The sequence below is a fragment of the Mobula hypostoma genome, chromosome 1, assembly GCF_963921235.1.
Source record: "Mobula hypostoma chromosome 1, sMobHyp1.1, whole genome shotgun sequence".
Lineage (NCBI taxonomy): Eukaryota > Metazoa > Chordata > Chondrichthyes > Myliobatiformes > Myliobatidae > Mobula > Mobula hypostoma.
The window spans coordinates 205,313,604-205,336,076 of NC_086097.1; positions in this window are offsets into that span (position 1 = coordinate 205,313,604).

The following is a 22,473-nucleotide window of genomic DNA, read 5'->3' on the forward strand; positions in this document are numbered from 1 at the left end:
AATAATGTGGCTCTAAAGTTAATGAAGGATTGTTATCTTTGTTTCCCTTCTTACCACTCTGGGTAGCTTGAACAAGACTCGGCTAGATAGGGAGTGTAAATGTTGATAAAACCTGGATTAGTTGATCCAGATCAGATTGCTGAATCAAAGGGAGGCTTGTGACTGAAGGCATATACACAGGAGAACTCCAATAATCTGGCATGCCCCTGATGTTGCGGGTGTGAACCATCGGACTTCCTGGAGAGTTGGATGCTATTCAATTAATACTCCAACAATATGTTTTTTTCAGATATTTATACAGTTGTACAAATAGTTTTCCAGTAAAAAAACAGCATATTTGAAGGGAATGTGGAACACAGAACCTGGCATGTTTCAAGGCGTTTGAAGATGGGGTGTCTGTGAGATGAATGGGATTTTGAGAACTAAGTCCCAAATGATCCTGATGTCAAAACTTTGCATCTGTCAGAACAATCCTGCTTATTGGTTTTCTCAACAATTGGTCTGTAGATTATCGGAATTCTAATGTACAGAATAAATTTCAGGTTGGTAATTAGACTTGGTACAAGAGCAATATATTGAATAAAATAAAAGATTATTGTGTCAAAGTAATATTCTTCACACAGAGAGAATCTCTGGCAAATTCAATTCTAGAAGAATATTTCTACAAGATGGTGATTAGCTGGTCATGTAATATAATTCTTCTGCATTCCCATCAACATTCTCTGCTCCATAATGAGGGACTGGGATGAAAGCGAGATTTTTCTGACACACTCAGAAATAACTATTCTTAAATGACTTCTGTGTAAATTATTTCTCTAAGTTCTAGTAAAGAACAGATCCATTTGAAACTTGAAATTGTGAAAACGTATTGTAAGCTGCCTACCTTGCCTACATTAGGATCTGTGTAAGTCCTTGCAATGTTGTGTTAGAATAACACTAAATAACCTCGGTAATTTCTAAAAGCACCTTTCTCGTTAAACTGCAAAGGAATTAATTAATTTATTGAACAAAATAAATAGCTTCAAACTTAAACTGAGCTGGAAGATTTATACATTTTGTTCTTTTATTCTTCTCAAATGAAATAAAACATACCCCATGGCATGCTACTAATGGAAGTTTACTTAAAACAATAATGATTGTATTACTTAGAGGAAATCTAAAGTATAGCTTTGAAATGGGCTTATTTATGTGGATATCAAAAATACTTTGATCATTTTATTGTGATTTTGATTATCTTTCTGCTATGCTGGTATCCACTGTGAAATTGGACTGGCCATTTGCTGGTGCAATTTACTTCAGCATGGCTGATATTTTCCTTTTGTTATACATGCATTTAATACCATTCTCACATGCATTACCAATGGAAACTGGAGCAATAAAGTACAACCGGCAACCTTTGCTTTTAATTCCACATAAAACAAGTAGCAAACCTGGAGGCAAGTCAGAATAGGACATGTAGATTAAACAGCCCCCATGAGGACATTAATTTGTAGTTCTCTGCAGTTGCCTGCTGGAGATTTAATGCTCTGCATATTTCACACGTTGTTGCTGGGGCTCTCTGTACTTATTGCTGCTGTGTACAGCAGGGTTCCATGCTGTTATTTATTAGAGTCTGAGTTCAGATCTCACAGTAGCTTGGGGCCACTCACAGCACAGGACTTGATCTGCAATGATGATGGGTTGGGGTACGAGTGACTACACATAATGAAGGCATGCACTGCCACTAACCTACTTTTTCATCAAAATCACGGCAATATCTTTTGCTGCTGTTCTCTGGCCTTCATGAAAAGAGAACTTTAAACCTACTTTCTTTCCATCGCTTCCAGGAGAAAGACTATTGGAAACTGCACTGATCAGGTTTGAATACAGAAATCCCCTCCACCACCACACTCCTCCATTTGGCCTCCCTCCACTACCACCACTCTCCTCCGTCTGGCCCCCTCCACTATCTGCAAAACTGGTCCTCACCCTCAACATCTCCTTTGGCTTCTCCCACTTTCTCCAAACTCAGGGGATATCCATGGGCACCAACTATTCCTGCCTTTTCCTTGGCTGCATAGATCAGTCCAAATCTACCCTGATAATGTTTCCAATTCTTCCTGAACTATATTGATGACTGTATTGGTGCTGCTTCATGCACCAATGCTGAGCTCATCAAATTCATCAACTTTGCCTCTAACTTCCACCCTGCCCTTAAATTCACTTGGTCTATTTCTGACACTTCCCTCCACTTTCTTAACCTCGCTGTCTCCATCTCTGGAAACAAATGTTGACCGACATATTTTATAAACCTACCAATTCCCTGGCCATCTTGACAATACCTCTTCCTAACCTGTCTCCGGTAAAATTACTATTCCCTTTTCTCAGTTCCTTCATCTCCACTGCATCTGTTCCCAGAATGAGGCTTTCTTTTCCAGGACATCAGAGATAGAACATATAACATAGAATAGTACAGCACAGTACAGGCCCTTCGGCCCACAATGTTGTGCCGACCCTCAAACCCTGCCTCCCATATAAACCCCCACCTTAAATTCCTCCTCTAGTAATCTCTTAAATTTCACTAGTGTATCTACCTCCACCACTGACTCAGGTAGTGCATTCCACGCACCAACCACTCTCTGAGTAAAAAACCTTCCTCTAATATCCCCCTTCAACTTCCCACCCCTTACCTTAAAGCCATGTCCTCTTGTATTGAGCAATGATGCCCTGGGGAAGAGGCGCTGGCTATCCACTCTATCTATTCCTCTTATTATCTTGTACATGTCTATCATGTCTCCTCTCATCCTCCTTCTCTCCAAAGAGTAAAGCCCCAGCTCCCTTAATCTCTGATCATGATGCTTACTCTCTAAACCAGGCAGCATCCTGGTAAATCTCCTCTGTACTATTTCCAATGCTTCCACATCCTTCCTATAGTGAGGCGACCAGAACTGGACACAGTACTCCATGTGTGGCCTAACCAGAATTTTATAGAGCTGCATCATTACCTTGCGACACTTAAACTCTATCCCTCCACTTATGAAAGCTAACACCCCATAAGCTTTCTTAACTACCCTATGGATGTTCCCCTTCCTCACAGAATGGGGTTTCCATTCCTCCACCAGTGATGCTGCCCTCACCCTATCTTCCCACTGTCTTAACAGGAATAGATTTCCTCTTGTTCTCACCTACCACACCATGAGATTTCACGCCCACCACATTATTCTCCACAATTTCCACTATCTCAATAGGATCCTGCCACTAAACACATCTCCCACCCCACCCCCAGCAACAGAAATGCCACACCTGCCCATTCACCTCCTCCCTCACCTCCATTCATATCCCCAAACTGTCCTTCCAGGTGAGGCAACACTTCAGTTGCAGATCTGTTGGTGTCATTTATAGTATCTGGTGCTCCCAATGCAGCCTCCTCTACATTGGTCAGACCCAGCAGATAATGGGTGACAGCTTGGTCGGCCACCTCCAAAAACGGAACTTCCCAGTGGCAACCATTTCAATTCCCATCCTGATTCTTTCTTTTGCCATGATGAGGCCACTTTCAGGATGAAGGAGCAACACCTCATTTGGTCCAGGTAGCCTCCAAACTGTGACATGAACATCGATTTCTCCTTCATCATTTTTTCCCTCCAGTTTCTTCTGTTCCCCAGCTTGGCCTCTTACCTCATCCCCTTACCTGCCTATACCTCCCCCTGGTGACCCTCCACCTTCCCTTTCTCTCATAATCCATTCCCCTCTCCTATCAAGTTCTGTCTTCTCCAGCCCTTTACCTTCCCCACCCACCTGTCTTTACCTATCACCTTCTAGCTAGACCTCCTTCCCGTCCCCCCATTTTTTTATTCTAATGCCTTCCCCCCTAACCATCCAGTCCTGAAGAAGGGTCTGGGCAAGTAACATCAACTATTTACTCATTTCCATTGAACTGCTGAGTTGCTCCAGCATTTAGTGGGTTTTGGGAATCTCATGGAATATGACTCCAAGGATTTTTCAAGCTAAATTCCTTTAATGATGTGATATTTTTGGAAATCTTCTGAATGATTTGATTGCATGAAATACAATGTCCTTAGACCTCCATTTAAAGTTGAACACTATCTCTGGGCATATTTCCTCGAGCTGGTATATTCCTTGTCTACTTCTATGTGGTCACATTTTAGCTGCTTCTATTTTCTGATCATTTGGTTTGGGGACAATCGCCTTGCCAGTGACTGCCCTTCACGTGTTTCCTCCAAGTGGGGATAAATTGGCGTGAACACAGTGGGCCAAAGACTTGTTTCTGTGCTTTACAGCTCTATGATTCTTTGAAAGGAAAGGGTCCACAAACTAGATTGCACAATTTAAAATCCTAATGGACTGATAGTTCTTTGGACATTGGATTGCATAGAGGTAGCATTTCAGAATGACTATACCAGGTGGGATCACAATTAGGATGAAGCGATGTTCTAATGTGCAGAATGTCCGAAGTACTGTGCGAACTAGATATGACATCCTGGACAGTCATGTATGCAAATGAACAAACCACCAGCCCTTTATCTCTTATATTAACCAATTTCCCAGCACTTTACAACACCCCTCACACCCTCTCGGTTTCACCTACCACCTACCACCTTGTACTTCTTCCTCCCTTCCCCCACCTTCTTCCTTTGATTTCTCATCTTTTTTTTCCAGTCATGATGAAGAGTCCGGGCTTGAAACATCAACTTTTTACTCTTTTCCCATAGATCCTGGCCTGCTGTGTTCCTCCAGCATTCTGTGTGTGTTGCTTGGATTTCCAGCATCTGCCGATTTTATTGAATTAGAAATAACTTTTTATTGTAAGTTGCCATGTCATCCTATAACCAGATTAACCCCTTATTAAAGTTCTATGTTTTTGTTTCTTTGTGAAATTGTTACAGGCATTTTTAAAATAAAACTTGCATCTATTTAGCTAAAATGTAATAAGATTTAGTAATTAGTTTTAGGAAATGCTGGTCAATTTGATTTCTAAGAGAAGTAGGCCTTAAGTTCACATTTCTCTGTACGTAGCTCTGCAGGATCTTTGCAGCTATATCAGAAACAAATAATGAATAAGGGCTTGTCCATTTTTGGCCTTGAATAATTAAATCTGCCCAGCATGGCAAACCATGAGCCTCCAAATATTTCTTCATCTTCTGTGCTCATTTTTAATCCAGAAGCAAAATAAGCTTTAATACAAAGCATTAAAATTTACAAAAGCAAGTCTTGTAAAAATGAATACTTTATCATTAACAATGTGACATTTATAATGTAAATAGGTGGAGTACTGAATTGATAGCAAGATTTCCTATTTTTCAAATACACACCAATGAATAGCTTCCCATATTTTATTTATATAAATTGGCAAATTTTACGTGTTGATTTATATGAAACTGATACTGTTGTTATATATTTGTCCAAGAAAGTGTTCCTTTATTACATGCAGCAAGTAGATTATGTATTATGAGATTTATAATTTAATGTTATAAAACTGTATAATTATAAATTACATGAATTAGTAATATGATTATATGTATAATTTCTATTACCTTCTATTGTACCTTGGCATTGAAGACTGAGTTGTAGAACTCTCTTTACAGGTTAAAGATTAATTTTGCATTATAGTAATGATTGTGCTAGATTAGCTGCAAGAGAACATCTTCTGCACAATTGAATAAAAATGGAAAAATTGTATAGATACATGTTCAATAGTGTTAAAAGTAATCAAAATTCAGGCTCAAATTTGTAATACTATTAAGATTGAAATAGATACGTGTCTATAATGAAAAAAGATCTATTCACTGTCTATATTTGCATTGCAAAATGAAAGAAATAACTGTCTTGGGGATTGCTAAAATGGGATTGCAAAGACAGCAAATATCAATGCATTGGCTTGCTGTGCATATACAATAAAAATTGATAATTTGTAATCTATTAGGAAACACTAATGGTTGGCATCTGGCTCACTATATTTTGATTCCAACTCTCTAGAGCCTGATTTCCCATGCAACCTCTGATATACATTGGCCCTGCTTCCTGCACTCCCTCTGAACATGCTAGAGCCCAACGCTCGCTTAAACTGACAGGGACTCTGTTTTCTGTATTACCTTGAAACTCAGCTTTTTCCCATTTTCCCTTTAAAATGACCATGTTTGGTTGAAAATGTATTTCTCTACTCTGTAAGATTTAATAAATAATGCCCAAAAATCTACTGACCCAGTACCATTAAATTCCAAACGTATCAGATTAGTGAGGTTTTACAGTAGAAGGAACTGTGTCTCAATTGAGCTTAACCACTGGAAATATGGATAGGATATTGAACCTGTGGTACAAAGTTAACGGAAAGAAGCAAATACCATCAGATAAGTTCTGAATCAAGAATGTTAATGTAATTTACTTTTTTTTAAAAAAAAGAGAGTTCAAAACAAATGGCTGGTATTCACTGGACTGGATTTTATTGAAGTATAACTGTAACTAGACATCCTAATTGCTCATCAAAATGCACTCTATCAATCACAAATGGCATTGTGCATACAGATTTTTCGGGGAGACTTTTTCATATTCTTCACAGGTGACAATTCACATTTTCAGGGACATTTCAGGACAGCAATCAATGACCCATGGTCACTGTAACTTGATATCATCTCAGTGTGATCTTATTCAACACTGTCTCTCAAAATACTTGTTCACTTAAAAGAGAGTCTCAATACGAAGGAGAGGGCATATAAGCTAGCAAAGGTGAGTGGGAAGTTGGATGATTGGGAAGCTTTTGAAATCAAACAAAAGTCAACTAAAAAGCAATAAGAAGGGAAAAGATGAAATATGAGGGCACACGAGCCAATAATATAAAACAGGATACTAAAAGCTTTTTCAGTTATATAGAGAGTAAAAGAGAGGTGAGAGTTGAAATTGGACCACTGGAAAATGATGCTGCTGAGGTAGTAATGGGGGACAAAGAAATAACAGATGAACTTAATGGGCACTTTGCATCAGTCTTCACTGTGGAAGACACTAGCAGTGTGCCAGAGGTCTGTGAGTGTCAGGGAACAGGAGTGAGTGCCATTGCTATTACAAAGAAAAAAGTGTGAGGCAAACTCAAAGGTTAAGGTGGATAAGTCACCTGGACCAGATGGTCTACGTGACAGAAGCCTGAAAGAGCTTACCAAAGAGATAATGGATACATTGGTCATGATCTTTTAATAATCATTTGATCCTGGCATGATCCCAGAGGACTGGAAGATTGCAAATGTCACTCCACTCTTTAAGTAGGGAGGAAGGCAAAAGACAGGAAACTATAGGCCAGTTAGCTTAACCTCATTGGTTGGGAAAGTGGAGTCTTGTGGTCGAACTGATATGCGATGAGTGAAAACAACACACTGACTCAAGTAGGGTCTGGCTGAACCATTTACTGTTTGAATCGGCCCGCGCTTAAGTACCCGCTCCCAGCAACCCCTGCTTTCCGCAGGCCGAAAGCTGCGTCAGCTTCCGGGCCGAGGTCTGCCCCGCACTCAGATTCCTCTCGGTTGCCGCAGGCTGTGGGTTCGCTGGCGACTGCTGGAGCCGGTTCACTTGATGCGTGAGTGAGTTGCCACTTGACTCCCCCCGCTCCCCAGAACCAGCGGTAGGAGGTGCAGTCTGCAGCCTGCACACTCTCAGTCCTTTTAGGTGGCCAGCCTCGACATCGTGGGGGTAGTATCGCAACCAGGTGTTCAAGGTCCAGATGCGCCGGTTTGAAACAGTCAATGGTAAAAGTCTCGTCCCGACCGCCGATGTCGAGAACGTAGGTCGTCCCATTATGGTGCACCACTTCATATGGTCGCTGCAGGGTGGTCTGTGTGTGCCTCAGCGAACGGGAACATACTTGCTCTGTTGTAGGTCCCTGGGCACGAAAGAGGGTGTTGTTCCGTAGTGGGACGTCGGGACTGGAGCAAGGGTTCCAAGCCGTTCCCGGAGTTTAGTTAGGACCCCAGCAGGTGTGTCCTCCGGGCCATAGGGTGCTGGCACAAACTCACCGGGAACTGTGAGCAGGGCACCGAAACCAGTTTGGCCGATGACGCTGCCACCCAGGCCGTCCATAAGCAGTAACCGTGTGGACCGTTCACAGCAGGAGAGGCCAAATGTACAGACTAACAGGGCCTTGAGTGCCTTGTACCTGTCTGTTGCCAGGAGCTGATGTAGAAATTCAATAATGCGACCCGCTGTCTCCTGGTCAAGGGCGCCCACCATGTAGTAATACTTGGTGGCGTCTGAGATGATTTTCCTGACCTGGAATTGGGCCTCTGCTTGCTCAAACCAGACCAGGGGTTTAATGGTCCAGAAGGTCGGCAGTTTAAGGAAACTGAATTCTGCAGAGCCGGATGTTCATGTCGGGTCCAAATGCCGTTGGACCGTCGGGGTCACCAATGTGGTCGAGCTGATATGCGACGAGTGAAAACAACACACTGACTCGAGCAGGGTCTGGTTGAACCGTTTACTGTTTGAATCGGCCTGCACTTAAGTACCCGCTCCCAGCAACCCCCTCTCTCCGCGGGACAGAAGCGGCATCGGTTTCCGGGCCGAGGTCTGCCCCGCACTCAGGTTCCTCTTGGTTGCTGCGGGCTGCGGGTTCGCCGGCGACTGCTGGAGCCAGTTCGCTTGCTGCATGGGTGAGCCGCCACAGTCTGTTATTAATGATGAGGTTTCGGGGTACTTGGAGACTAATGATAAAATAAGTCAAAGTCAGCATGGTTTCTGTAAAAGGAAATCTTGCCTGACAAATCTGTTAGAGTTCTTTGAGGAAGTAACAAGCAGGGAGAGGCAGCGGATATCATTTACTTGGATTTTCAGAAGGCCTTTGACAAGGTGCCACTTATGAGGCTGCTTAACAAGATAAAATTTTATGGCATTACAGGAAAAATACTGGCATGGATAGAGGAATGGCTAACCGACTGGAAGCAGTGAGCGGAAATAAAGGGGGCCTTTTTCTGGTTGGTTGCTAGTAACTAGTGGTGTTCCTCAGTGGTCAATATTGGGACCACTGTTTTTTCAGATTGTTTGTCAATGATTTAGATAAAGGAATTGATGGCTTTGTGGCAAAGTTTGCAGATGATACCAAGATACGTGGAGGGGTAAGTAGTGCTGAGAAAGCAATGTGATTGCAGCAGGACTTAGACAAATTAGAAAAATGGGCAAAAAAGTGGCAGATGGAACACAGTGTTGGAAATGTATGATAATGCATTTTGGTAAAAGGAACAATAGTGTGGACTATTAGCTAAATGGGGAAAAGGTTCAAACAGCAGAGATGTAGAGGGACTTAGGAGTCCTCACGTAAGACCCCCACAAGGTTAATTTATAGGTTCAGTCAGTGATAAAGAAGGCAGGTGCAATGTTGGCATTCATTTTAAGGGGAATAGAATATAAAAGCAAGGAGGTAATGCTGAACCTTTATAAGACACTAGTCAGGCCACACTTGGAGTATTGCTAACAGTTCTGGGCCCCATATCTCAGAAAGAACGTGCTGTCATTGAAGAGAGTCCAGAGGAGGTCTATGAGGATGATTCTGGGAATGAAGGGGTTAACATGTGAGGAGCTTTTGGCAGCTTTGTGCCTGTACTCACTGGAATTTAGAAGAATGCATGGGATCTCACTGAACCAAATGAATGTTGAAAGGATTAGATAGGATGGATGTGGAGAGGATGTTTCCTATTGTGAGGGTATCTGGAACTAAGGGGCACAGGCTCAAAATTGAGAAGTGACCTTTTAGAACAGAGTTAAGTATGAATTATTTTAGCCAGAGAGTAGTGAATCTGTGGAATGCTCTACCACAGACTTCACTGGAGGCCAAGACCATGTATATACTTAAGACAGAAGTTAATTGTTTCCTGATCGGTCAGGGTATCAAAGGATATGGCAAGAAGGCAGGTGTGTGGGTTTGAGTGGGATCCAGGATCAGCCATGATGGAATGGCAGAACAGACTTGATGGACTGAATGGCCTATGTGTCTTATGGTCTAATATTATCATGAATGATTACACAGATATCACAACCTTGATCATGCCACAGAGAATGGATGCAGTACTTTATTGGGTTGAATCTCATTCATATCTTTGCAAGCTTTAGACTTCAAATCCAAGTAGTTCAACCAGCAGTGTCTTGTTCTGCTCTCTTTTCATCAAAGTAAGTCATGAGGATCAATGGCAACTTTTCATTACTCATGCAATTGGTAGGAACATCTCTGCTTTTTCAGAGTCCACATTACCTCAAAGAATGCTGGTGATCAAGATCTGGCAGTATCACATATGCAAAGCTATCCATATTATCATTTGGTCTTAAAAGTCACATACTGATTACACCATTTCAACAGATAAACCCAACCATCTTCCTCAGGCATAAGTTAGTCAAATGACAAGTCTTCTGTCTGTCTGTATCTTGTTTTACGGCGGTTGGCATCCATCTTAATGGTGCATTACCGCCAAATGACAAGTCTTTCTGGAGACATGTCTTTATATACCCTTCTGAGTGAGCAAGATGTGGGCAGGACTAATTGACTAGATCTGAGTTGCTTATTCCTGATTGGTTTGTTTGAATTGGTCATGTTCTGATTAGTCTTTTTTTTTAGCTAAACCCTCTTTAGGAATGTGTGGTCCCAGACTGGATCTATCTCTACACTCTTTGAAACTACATTTAGGTCCCCCACATACCCCATCTCTAATGATTCCCTAATATTTCTCTTGTAGGCATTCTCTTCCTTTCCAGGGATATTGACCTAATTAAATCTTGGTCAACATGAGCATGATAGGCAATATTCAGTGATCCCACTTTGTTCTGCTCTCAAGTTTTTTAAGACACTCTGTTCTGCTATCCAGGTCTTCAATGGTCTTCCAGTCTCACCAATATACACTTTTTGGCATAGTGATAGAGGTATGACGTACACACTTCCCTGGCAAAGTTCTTTAGGTCTTCTAGGTGCCATTTTACTTAGTCTTTTTCTAATTGTGTCCTCACTTTATACTATTAACTGGACACCATATTTTTGGCAAGTTCATCTTAGTTTTTCAGTTAAGCTACCACTGTATGGCACAGTAGCCATTCTATCTGGAGTTTGTCTTTGTTGTGGTGTTGTGTTGCACTCCATTCCTTTCTCAGCTTTGTGCATTGGGTAGCCATTTTTCTTCAATGCTTCTCTGATCTTCTTGCACTCTTCCTCCTTTGCAGCTCAAGTTGGGCACAAGGTATTTGCTCTTAGTGCCATGCCTCAAACAATGCCAAGAATTGTCTTCTTTGGATGATTTGACTGGAAATTCAGGTACTGATCTGTGTGGGTCTTCTTCTTATAAACACTCAACTCCAGCTTATCTACCATCCATTTCACCATAACATCTAAAAATGGCAAAGTACCGTCATTTTCTACCTCTGTGGTAAACTATGTTGGCTTGTTCCTATTATTTAAATGTGTTAAAAATGCCTCAAATACTTCCTGACCATGTTTCCACAGGTTAAATGTATCATCCACATAGCGCAGCCATAAGTCTGTGTTTTTAGTTATTGTAGACAAAGCTTTTGTTTCAAGGCCATCTATGAATAAGTTGCACAGTACAGGAGATAGAGGAAATCCCATGGCCATTCCATCCTTATGTCTGTAGAAATTTTTACTGAACTGGAAAACAGTGCAAGACACACACAATGTAGTCAGCTCCAAGATTTGCTGTAGATTCAATGTAGTCTTTCAAATTCAAATATGTGACACATGATGAAGTAAGCTGCTTGTCAATTGGAGCATCACTGTTGAAATTATATCTCAATTTGAAAATATGAAAGGTCTTACAGTTGTTTCAGAAGAGGATAAAGAATACTTCTTGTTTTCTTCAAATTGGTATGTACAATACTTGTGCATAAATATGTGGAAGAGCACAAATTTGTTATGTCAAATGTCAGATAGTTCCACTCAGTGCCCATAAAGTGATCAGCCGAACTTGTTTAGGGGACATTGTCAATCATTGTCAACCAACGTCTATCTCATTTAAGTAGGTTGGTTGTCTGTTGTTTGCAATGGTATGAAAAATCGTCATGACTGGAGACTTCCTTGGCTACAGTGGGTAGCCATGACACATTCTGTGCCTTGTCATGCCCTTTGCTCTTCACAAAGCATTGCAGCACTGCCTTCTTGAATGTTGGACCTTGTAGGTGATCTCATCGGCCCAGTCTGCCGGAACTAGCTTTACATGCTGAGGGTAGGTATATCCCTATCTCACCAGGGTTGGAAGCTCCCCGCTACCTTCACCTGGTTTAGCCTGCCTGTCAAAATGCTGGACCAGAGTGCGGCCACTGTTGCATGCAAACAGTTACTTGGAGCCACAGGTTGGCAGGTGGGGACCAGAGGTGGACGAGCTGCCCCTGGGTGGACCACAACAAGCCTGCCACTCGAGGTGCTACCCCTCCCTGGACACGCCATATACCATTTAACTGTAGTTATCAGTGAACTACGCAATTGGGAAGCTATGGGAAAAATAGTACACCTAATTTTTCCACAAATTGCTGCTATTAGAATTGAGGCCATCTTACACCGCTGAAAAAGCTGAAGATATAATGAAGAAGGTATCTGCAACAAAATGTCATGAAGTAATGATGACTGACATATCCAGAAGAGTAACTCAGGGTGCCACTGACATTCTGATTCAATGTCCATAATTTCGTGGAGAGACATGAAAAACAATCCCTGCTTGTGTTACTTAAGTACGAGGTTGTACTTGACCATTCTAAAAGGGTGATGATTAAACAAATAATATTTGCACCTCTTGAAGATATATGCATTATTTATAATTTATTTAATAATAACCTGCCAATGTGATACATGACAAAATTGAAAAACACTGTAATTTCTTTTCCATCGCTATTGTGCATCTGAAGTCAGCTTCAGCTCCTCCTGTCCTTTATTCAACCAGTTTGAAGTATCATCTCATTCATGGACATAAGCAATTGCCTTACTTATTAGTGTGCTTGTAAACATTGCCAAAGGCTCTCGTGGTTAATATCGCTTCTTAGAAAATGTCTAACTGCCAACATTTCTAACTTCAGTTACCTCTAATGCAGACTTAGAAAACTCATGACAGCAACACGTACCACATGCACACATCAATCACAATGTCAAACCCCAGCTCCTTCACAGCAGTGATGAATCACTGGGGAAGGCAAGTGGATTTATTCAAAGTGCAAACAATGTTACCTCACAATTCTTGAATCATTGGAGCTTTATTAAAAGGCATATTTAAACTCAACATCATTATTTAACAACTGTATCAACACTCATTCTGCTTCTCTACAAATTGTCTCCTCCAAATCTTATTTTAAAATAAAATGGTGTTGGGAGGCTATCACAGTTTTTTCATGCACCAGAACCTCCCAGTCAATAATACTGATGCACAAAGTAAATATTGTTCCTTTGGGACTATACTCAACTAACTCAGGTAGAGATACCTTCCACCTTCTTTACAGCCATGAGGGTGGCTATGCACAACTCCAATACCATCTACAAATTCACCAAGAACACAGTAAATTAATGGTGCACTCAGATGCAGCAGCCACTCTGGGTTCAATGTATTCTGCACTTGTTCATCTTGTACATTCTTCCTTATGATCGCGTTACTGCTGGATGCTCAGCACATCAAGTACTGCAGGACTATCCCATCTGAGTTGCTGAATAGCAATGGAATTGGACTTATTGTATACTGTTGCTGTGTTATCTTCTGGACTTGTTGCATAGCATTGTGCCAAGACAGAGCGCAAGCCGACAAGCAGAGGAAGTAATTGTCTTGAACACCTTTATTGTGAGTGCAAGATCCTGCTGGACATTGGTAACATTGAATACTGCAAATCCAGTTTTCTGGTCCATTAGTGAGACTGATAGCAGGGGAGTTGTGTGTCTCAGCTGTGACGAGGCCTAGGCCGAGGCTGAGGTGTGACCTGTTGCAGCTACCCAAGGAAGGAGAGCTGAGGTGGTGTGTGAGAGAGCAAGGGCTTTCATTGGGCTTGCTGGAAACTGTACTGGGTTGGGGACTGCAGTCCAGTACATTTGCTCGGTGGAAGAACAAGCTGGACCAAGAGAAATATAGTCATGCCACTCAGGGACTTGGGCTAACTTTGTTTTCTTTGTGACTGTATGTTTTTCTGAAATCATAATCATATGTGCTATTTGTGCAATATTCTAGGTGCACTGTGCTGCGTGCTGTCTGATGTTGCTAATATGTTTCGCACCTTGGACCTGGGGAAATGCAGTTTTGTTTTGGCTATATTGATATATGGTGGAATGATAATTAAACAAACTTGAATCTACATGTGTACAGAGTGAGAAAAAACATCTGGTTGAGTGGTGCTGCAGAAACATCCTCATATTTAATGTCAACAAAGCCAAAGAATTAATCCATGACATTAGGAGAGGTTGGGAGACCATGTGTTAGACCTCAATGGTGGATTAATTGTGGAAAGAATATGTAGCATTAAATTCCTGTGCTCTAACACCTCAATAATATGTCCAAGGTTCCAAAGGTAGTCATAGCCAAAGGGTGGTAGTAGGGACGAGCTCCCACTGTTAAACAAATGCTCTTCATGGCGTGCGTCTCAAACAGCTTCTGACAACCAAGTCCAACTCCTGGACTTCACGTGTGGCATAGTTATTATGCCCGGTGGAGCTGGTCTCACGGACAGGAGAAGGGGCAAAGGCGGGCCACTGGCGCCTTAAAACCAGTTGCTCCGGGCAGATGGGGCTCGTTAACCACGGATGGCAGCTCATCTAGGAGAGGGAAAACTCCGATTTCAAACCTCCGCTGCCTTGCGACTATACCCGCTCACTGGAAAGGCTTTGGGAGTAAACCCCGAGGAAAAACCTGGAGTCGGAGTCCCAAAGGCAGCTGACTGCTGTACCCAGCACCGGCATGGCAACTCCTGCGATGCTGCTGGCACCAAACAGTATCAACTTTCGTCGTTCCTTTGGACCTGTCATCGGCATGGAGAGGGGAGTCCCACTGCATGGGCAACAGACGAATCTCTGTTTCAACTCTTCCCTGGCTTGCACCCTGGAGAGGCCAGTCCAGCTTCGCTTTATAGCGTCGGACAAACACGGGAAGCAGCAGTTACCGGTTATAAGTCATAATGCTTGATTGGCGTAGAGCATGGTGCCAAGGGTTGCCTTCGACGGTGGGAGAGACCATCACATTTCACAGGACAGCTACCGCCAACCTCAAGCTGGGCAGCCCCCAGCCAATAAGGTGCTGCCCCGCCAAAGTCAGTCTTCCTCACTGAGTGCATGGGGATAACCCTGGACAACAAATTTTTTCAAAAGTGTTGCTTCCTCAGAATTTTTTTTTTGTTTATGATAGACTGCTCAAAGATGAACATAAATATAATTTCAGACTACTTGTATCACGTAGGAATTTGGAGAAACAACAAATTAACTTTTATTGAATATGATGTTTTTAATTGCATAATGGTGCTGATGCTTTGCAATTGTTCAACTAAGTTAAAAATGTTTTGTTAATGATTTTCATTTGTACTCAGTGTCTGAGGCTTCTCGCTTAAGTGTCCAACAAATAATTCGCCAGCATTGATGAACTCCAGTTGCCCTGGTATCTTTTCTCCATGACCATAATGTCCTGGTGAAGCCTTTCACCATGGTTGTCACTAACAGCACCAAGATTTGCAGGGAAGAAGTCTAAATGGGAATGCAGAAAATGAATCTTTAGTGACATGTTGCATTTCATGGTTTTATATGCTTGAAGCATGCTTTCAACCAGCTGCATGTAGTTTGGTGCTCTGTAGATGCCGAGAAAATTTTTCAACAACTTCCTTGAATGCCTTCCATGTGATTTTCTCTGGTCCCACTAGAAATTCCTCAAATTGCCTGTCATTGATGACCTGTTTGATTTGTGGACCAACAAAAGTACTTTCCTTAAACTTGGCATCAGTTATTCTGGGAAGCACCTGTCTTAAATATCACAATCCTTCATAGAAAATTTTTGTGCCTGGTGATAGCAAATTCCATCCTTACAGTCCTGAACCCAATAATTATTGTCCTGCCATGCAGCAGCCGCGCCACTTAAGTATGCCCAAGCATGCCTGGACAAGATAGGAAACTTTCCAGCTTACATTGTAGGCAACATTTTAATTGGCTTGAATTATGAATTGAAATAATAAACATAAGTGATTTCAAAAAATGGTGCGTGATAGGGAAATTTCATGGTGATTTTCATGATCAGTGGCCCAAAACACATAAGATACACCTAAAGGTATTCAGGAAGCAAAATCTTTGTTGTCCAGTGTAATGGATTATTCCACGAAGAGCTGACTGTAACTACTGCACCAGACAAGAAAAAAAAACAAATCAAATGAGACAACACCCCTCAAATTGGAATGTTGGAATGTCCGTACAATGACGATTGGACTTGTCCAAAACCTCAGGGATATTGAAGATGCATGAAAAACAGCAGTCATAACAATGAGCTACTAAGGCTCAAGGTAGATATAGCAACCCTACAAGAAACACATTTGGTGGATTCAGGTACACTGAAGGAAAGGGACTACACATTTTCCTGGCAGAGAAAGAACCAAGACGAGCCCACGAGCATGGAGTGGGTTTTGCCGTTAGGAACTCCTTGTTGCAAATGGTGGAGACACCAGAAAATGGATCAGAATGACTTATAACTCTCCACCTACACACCAGTCATGGCCCAGTATCTCTCGTCAGTGTGTATGCCCCGACCTTGAACTCCACCTCTGAGGCAAAAGATATGTTCTACGACAAGTTAGAAGCTGTTGTCAGGAATATTCCCAGTGATGAGCACCTCATTCTCCTTTGTGACTTCAACACCAGAGTGGGAGCCGATAATGATTCCAGGCCATTTTGTCTTGGCCACTTTGGAATTGGTAAAATAAGTGACAATGGACAACGTCTCCTGGAGTTCTGCTCCTATCATGGCCTGTGTGTAACTAACTCCTACTTTCAGACAAAGTCGCAGTACAAGGTCACATGGTGACATCCACGGTCAAAACACTGGCACCAACTAGACATGATCATCACCAGGTGCTCTTTCATCAACTCTGTACTAATCATCCACTCATACCACAGTGCAGACTGTGGTACGGATCATGTTCTAGTATGCTGCAAGATCAAACTACATCCAAAGAAAATCCACCACTCCAAACAAACTGGAAAACCTCGCATCAACACAACAGAGGTGAAACAGTCAGAAAAGGTTGACCAGTTTGCCAAGTCAGTACAGGATGCCATGACTACCTCCTCACAAGGAGATACTGCAACAGAACAATGGTCACACCTTCGCAACACCATCCACTAATCAACACTCTGTATCTTTGGAAGAAAGACCACAAAGAGCAGTGACTGGTTTGAGGCAAAGTCCAACATCATGACTCCTGTCATCGAAGCCAAGCGTGCAGCTCCCATAGAGTACAAGCGCTCACCATCTGACCAAACACTCCAGGCACTTCGAGCTGTTAGAAACAAAGTACAACAGACCACAAAGCAATGCACAAGTGAGCAATGGCTCCAGCTCAGTGAGGAGAATCAGACAGCAGCTGTGACAGGCAACATTAGCTCGACATATGATGGTATCAAGAAGGCCCTTGGCCCATTGCAGAGCAAGACAGCACCCTGAAGTTATCCAGCGGTGAAATAATCACTGATAAAAGCAAGCAGATGGAATGCTGGGTAGAACACTACTCTGAGCTCTGCTCAAGGGAAAATGTTGTTGTTAGCTCAGCCATTGAGGACCTCAGCAAGGCAATTGACAGTCTGGCCCCAGGGAAAGCTCCTGTCAGTGATGGGATTCCTCCAGACCTGATCAAACACTGCAAGAGCTCACTTCTCCAACCTTTACACGAGGTCTTCCATTAGTGCTGGAAGGAAGGAGCCGTACTACAGGATATGCGCGACTCCAAAATCGTCACTTTGTACAAGAACAAGGGTGATAGGAGTGACTGCAACAACTACAGGGGTATCTCCCTCCTGAGTATTGTCAGCAAAGTCTTTGCTTGTGTAACTCTGGCACGTCTACAAACTCTGGCAGAACAGGTCTACCCTGAGTCCCAATGTGGTTTTCACTCAAGGAGGTGAACTATCGACTTTCTCACTCTGTCACTTCAGGAGAAGTGCAGGGAACGACCAAAACTCCTCTATGTCGCTTCCATCGACTTGACCAAGGCTTTCGGCCTTGTCAGAAGGGATGGGCTCTTTCAAATTCTCCTCAAGATCGGCTGTCCCCTGAAACTCCAAAGTATCATCAAGTCATTTCATGATGACATGAGGGCTACTGTTCAGTACGATGGCAGCTCATTGCTATTCGTAGTGGAATCAAACAAGGATGCGCGTTGGCCCCAACATTATTCGGCATCTTCTCTCTGCTGTTGAAGCATGCATTTGGGACATCAGCAGAAGGCATCTACATGCACACCGGGTCTGATGGGTGGCTGTTCAACCCTGCGTGCCTGAGAGCATGAACAAAGGTGCAAAAGATCTTATTATGTGACATGCTCTTTGCCAATGACGCTGCTATAACCTCGCGCACCAAACAGCAACTACAAACTCTCATGGACCGTTTCTCTAAGGCATGCAAGGACTTTGGGCTTACCATCAGCCTAAAGAAAACAAATGTCCTTGCCCAGCACATAGTGGAGACACCAGTCATTACCTTTGACAATTATGATCTAGAAGTGGTCCACGAGTTCACATACTTGGGGTCGACCATTAGCAACACTCTCTCCCTCGATGCTGAAATCAACAGGCGTATCGGCAAAGCGGCATTGATCCTTGTTTGACTCTCCTCGTGGGTCTGGGAGAATCTGAAACTCACTACAAAAGCCAAGACTGCTGTGTATAATGCATACGTTATAAGCACCCTCCTGTATGATAGCGAGACTTGGACCATCTACTCCAAGCAGGAGAGGAAACTCAATAGTTTTCACCTGCGCAGCCTTCACTGCATCCTTGGCATCACCTGGAGAGACAAAGTCCCAGGCTCTGAGGTCCTCTCCTGTGCTGGACTTCCCACAATCTTCATGCTTTTAAAACAATGCAGACTGCGCTGGCTGGGCCATGACCGTCGTATGAAGGATGGTAGACTGCCAAAGGACATCCTCTACGGAGAACTAGCAACAGGCAAGAGGAACATTGGTAGACCCCAGCTTCGCTTCAGGACCTCTGTAAACGTGACATGAAAGCCCTAAAAATCAACACAGAGTCTTGGGAGGATACAGCAGATGACCACGACAAATGGCGAGGTACTCTTCAGCAACACTTAGAGCGAGGCGAAAGAGTGATCCTGAGTCAGTTTGAGGAGCGGAGAGCTAAACGGAGAGCACAGCGGACAGCGGACAACAATTCCACAGCACCCTACACATGCAGCAACTGTGGTAGAGCCTGCCGTTCCAGGATCGGCCTCAATAGCTACAGTCAACGCTGCTCGATAAACCAGTGACTACCAAAGGCGTAGTACCCATGGTCAACCATAACCAATGGAGGCCACACATAATATGTCCTGTGCTCACAATGGCATTCCAGTGCCTCTGCCCTCTTAGAAAATTAAAGAAATATGATATGTCACCAAATACTCTAACAAGCTTCCACAGATGTAATATGAAGTACCATGATTGATTACAACATGGTCTAGCACAGCAACTTCAATGCGTAGGAATGGATAAAGTTACATTGAGTAGCGTCTTGGCCCAGTCCATTACAGGGACAACCCACCTCACCACTGGTAGCTTCTGTAGGAGCTGCTGCCTCAAGAAGGGCAGCAGCTATCAACAATGATGCCCAACATCCAAGTTGTGCCCCCTTCTTGCTGCTACCATCAGCAAGTTCTGCACCATAGGTTCTTTTCACAACCATCAGATTCTTGATCTGACCTGATCATACTTCAGCAATGGAACAATACTCCCGTTTGCACTGCCATCGACTTATTTGTGATGTTGTGCTTTTTTGCACTAATGTTTTGAACTTTTTCTCTTTTTCATAATTTCTACTATATTTGCACGTACCTGTGTAACTTCTGCTTTGTGTTGCTTTAAACCACATACTTGAGATGCTGCAAGTTTTTCATGGTACTTTATACCTCATTGTGCACATAACAATAAACACAACTTTTCACATCAGTTTTAATTATACAAGACTACCTGACATTTATTACTATTCAACATGTATAACTAGGTAAAATGAAAACCTGAGTTGAAAATAAGATTAAAAATGCATATGTGTATGTAAATGTTATTGTCAGGTAATAATATGCATCAATCCATTCAATAAACAGCAAGTAAAAGTAATTAGAATCAAAAACATGAAAACATACCATATAACAATGATTTATGCCACCACATTTTCATTCTTCCAAGCTTTAAGCATACATGCATTTGATTTAATATTGGTATGTAGTTAGCACCAAACCATTTCATGATTAGACAATCATAATGCTTTTTGTTTTGAAAGATTTTTCAACAAGAAAAAATCATTTTTGTCTTGACTCCTGAATCCTACATCAGTTACTTAAAGCTACACAATATTTTGCTTAATTGCAGCAAAGAAACATTGATCATTATAACAGGTGTTACGTACCCCGTAACTGGGTTGCCAAACCAGCAGAAATGGATCACTCAGTTGGAGTCTGGATTACTAGAACTAAGAAAGTTTTATTAAAGAAACAAGCAACACAGTACTCTAATCAAAAGGATAATAAATGCAACAGTTCAGCAATGATAAACACACACGTACACAGAATTAAAATAACAGGATCAATCAAGCTCTATCGTTGTCTAGGGGTAAATGACCAGTTTCAAAGTGACGCAAAGTTCAGTTCAAGTTAGTTCAGTTCAGTTCACAGTAATCACTGCCGTGGGAGATGGACAGTGTGGGGGGGAAGGAGAGAGAGAGCAAAATGAATGAATATTCAAAACAGCTTCCACACAGACCTTCGATATTCTTCGCAGTCAGCTTTCATGCGAGCCCTTTGTGATGTCATCTGAGGTCACCGACCATGACCCCTCCATTTCCAGATACGATCGTTTCTCTGTGGTGAATCTGGCACCCAGGCAAGGGCGGAAACGCACCAGGTTCCCGCTGATCGTGCCTTTCCACCCTGTGCGTCTATGGCCTGGTCCTGCAACCGGCCTTCCAAAACTTCCCACCGACTTGTGGGAGACGCACCGCTTCCAGGGTCTCGTTACCTCGGGTGTCGTGTGTGTGTTGCCTTAGCGAACCTATCCCTTTTTATCCCCGTGCTAGCGTATCGCCTGTCCATCACTTCAAACAGTTCAGGGTTCAAAGGGGGGAGCCGATCTTGACAGCTCTCCTTCCGTTACTCTCTCCCGTCCCTTCATTAACATCTCCAAATGCTGCTCCATTGTTTTCCTTATCTCTCTTTCTCCTGAAGACAGGTGGCAGACCCAGCTGCTGATCCTACTGGTGCCAGCCCAGGCCAGCTAACATCTTAATTTATGTGTATTCTTGTCATACAGGTATTTATTGAAGGACAAGTTTACCTTACAGTTTAAAAAGTGAATGGCAGCTGAAGTGAGCTTTTGCCCATCAGCCATCATATAATAAAAATATTTATTAACTAAAAAATCTTGCTTTTTTGGCTTTTCTTTAATAAACCTCGAAATAAATCAGATCTTCGCAAATCTCATTCAGTTTTAGTAAGAGTCTCTTTCTCATACAGGAATTGACCATCAAAAGTCTAAATTCAAAGTACCTTTTTATTGCATAACATAAAAAACAAAATCACAATTGTTATCTCACTAAAAATTTCTTGAGAACCTTCTAGTTTATGTCAGCTAGGGAAATATTCTCTATATCCATTTTGTCCTGCAAATATCTTTCAGTTCTTAAAGGGAACTAAACTTTTCTTTGAAATCAGGATTAAATAGATAAACATTTAATTATTTCGACATGCATACTAGCCAGTTGGCTTTGGTATTACAGAGAACATTGGCTATCCAATGATTCCATTTCAATATATAGGATTTGAATGACAAAATCCATTTGCTTTTCTTCCTTGTTGAAGATGTTAATTTGTGGAGCAAATAGTTCCCCAGTGAGGTAATGAACCCAAATTTCTGAAGTGAAGTTCAATGATTCTAAGCTGACATATTGTGGATCTGGCACATATGACTGCAAAAGATTTTCACAGAATTTGTAGACTCTGTGGAAGGAAGCAGTGTAAAGTGGTTCATTCGATGATGTTAGTGAGATAGCCAAGTTTCCCCAATCTCTCAATAAGCTTTTCCTCTCAGAAAAGGAACAGTATTGAATTTATGTGCCCCATTCAATTTCGGAAAGTTATTATGGAATTGGCAGCTCCTGTTCAAGTTCGCAACTAAAATGATCAGCCTACTCTGATATGTTTTTATTTATCAAAATTAGATTCCTCCTGATAAGACCATAAAACATAGGAGCAGAATTCAACAATTTGGCCCATCAAGTCTGCTCCACCATTTAATCATGGCTGATCC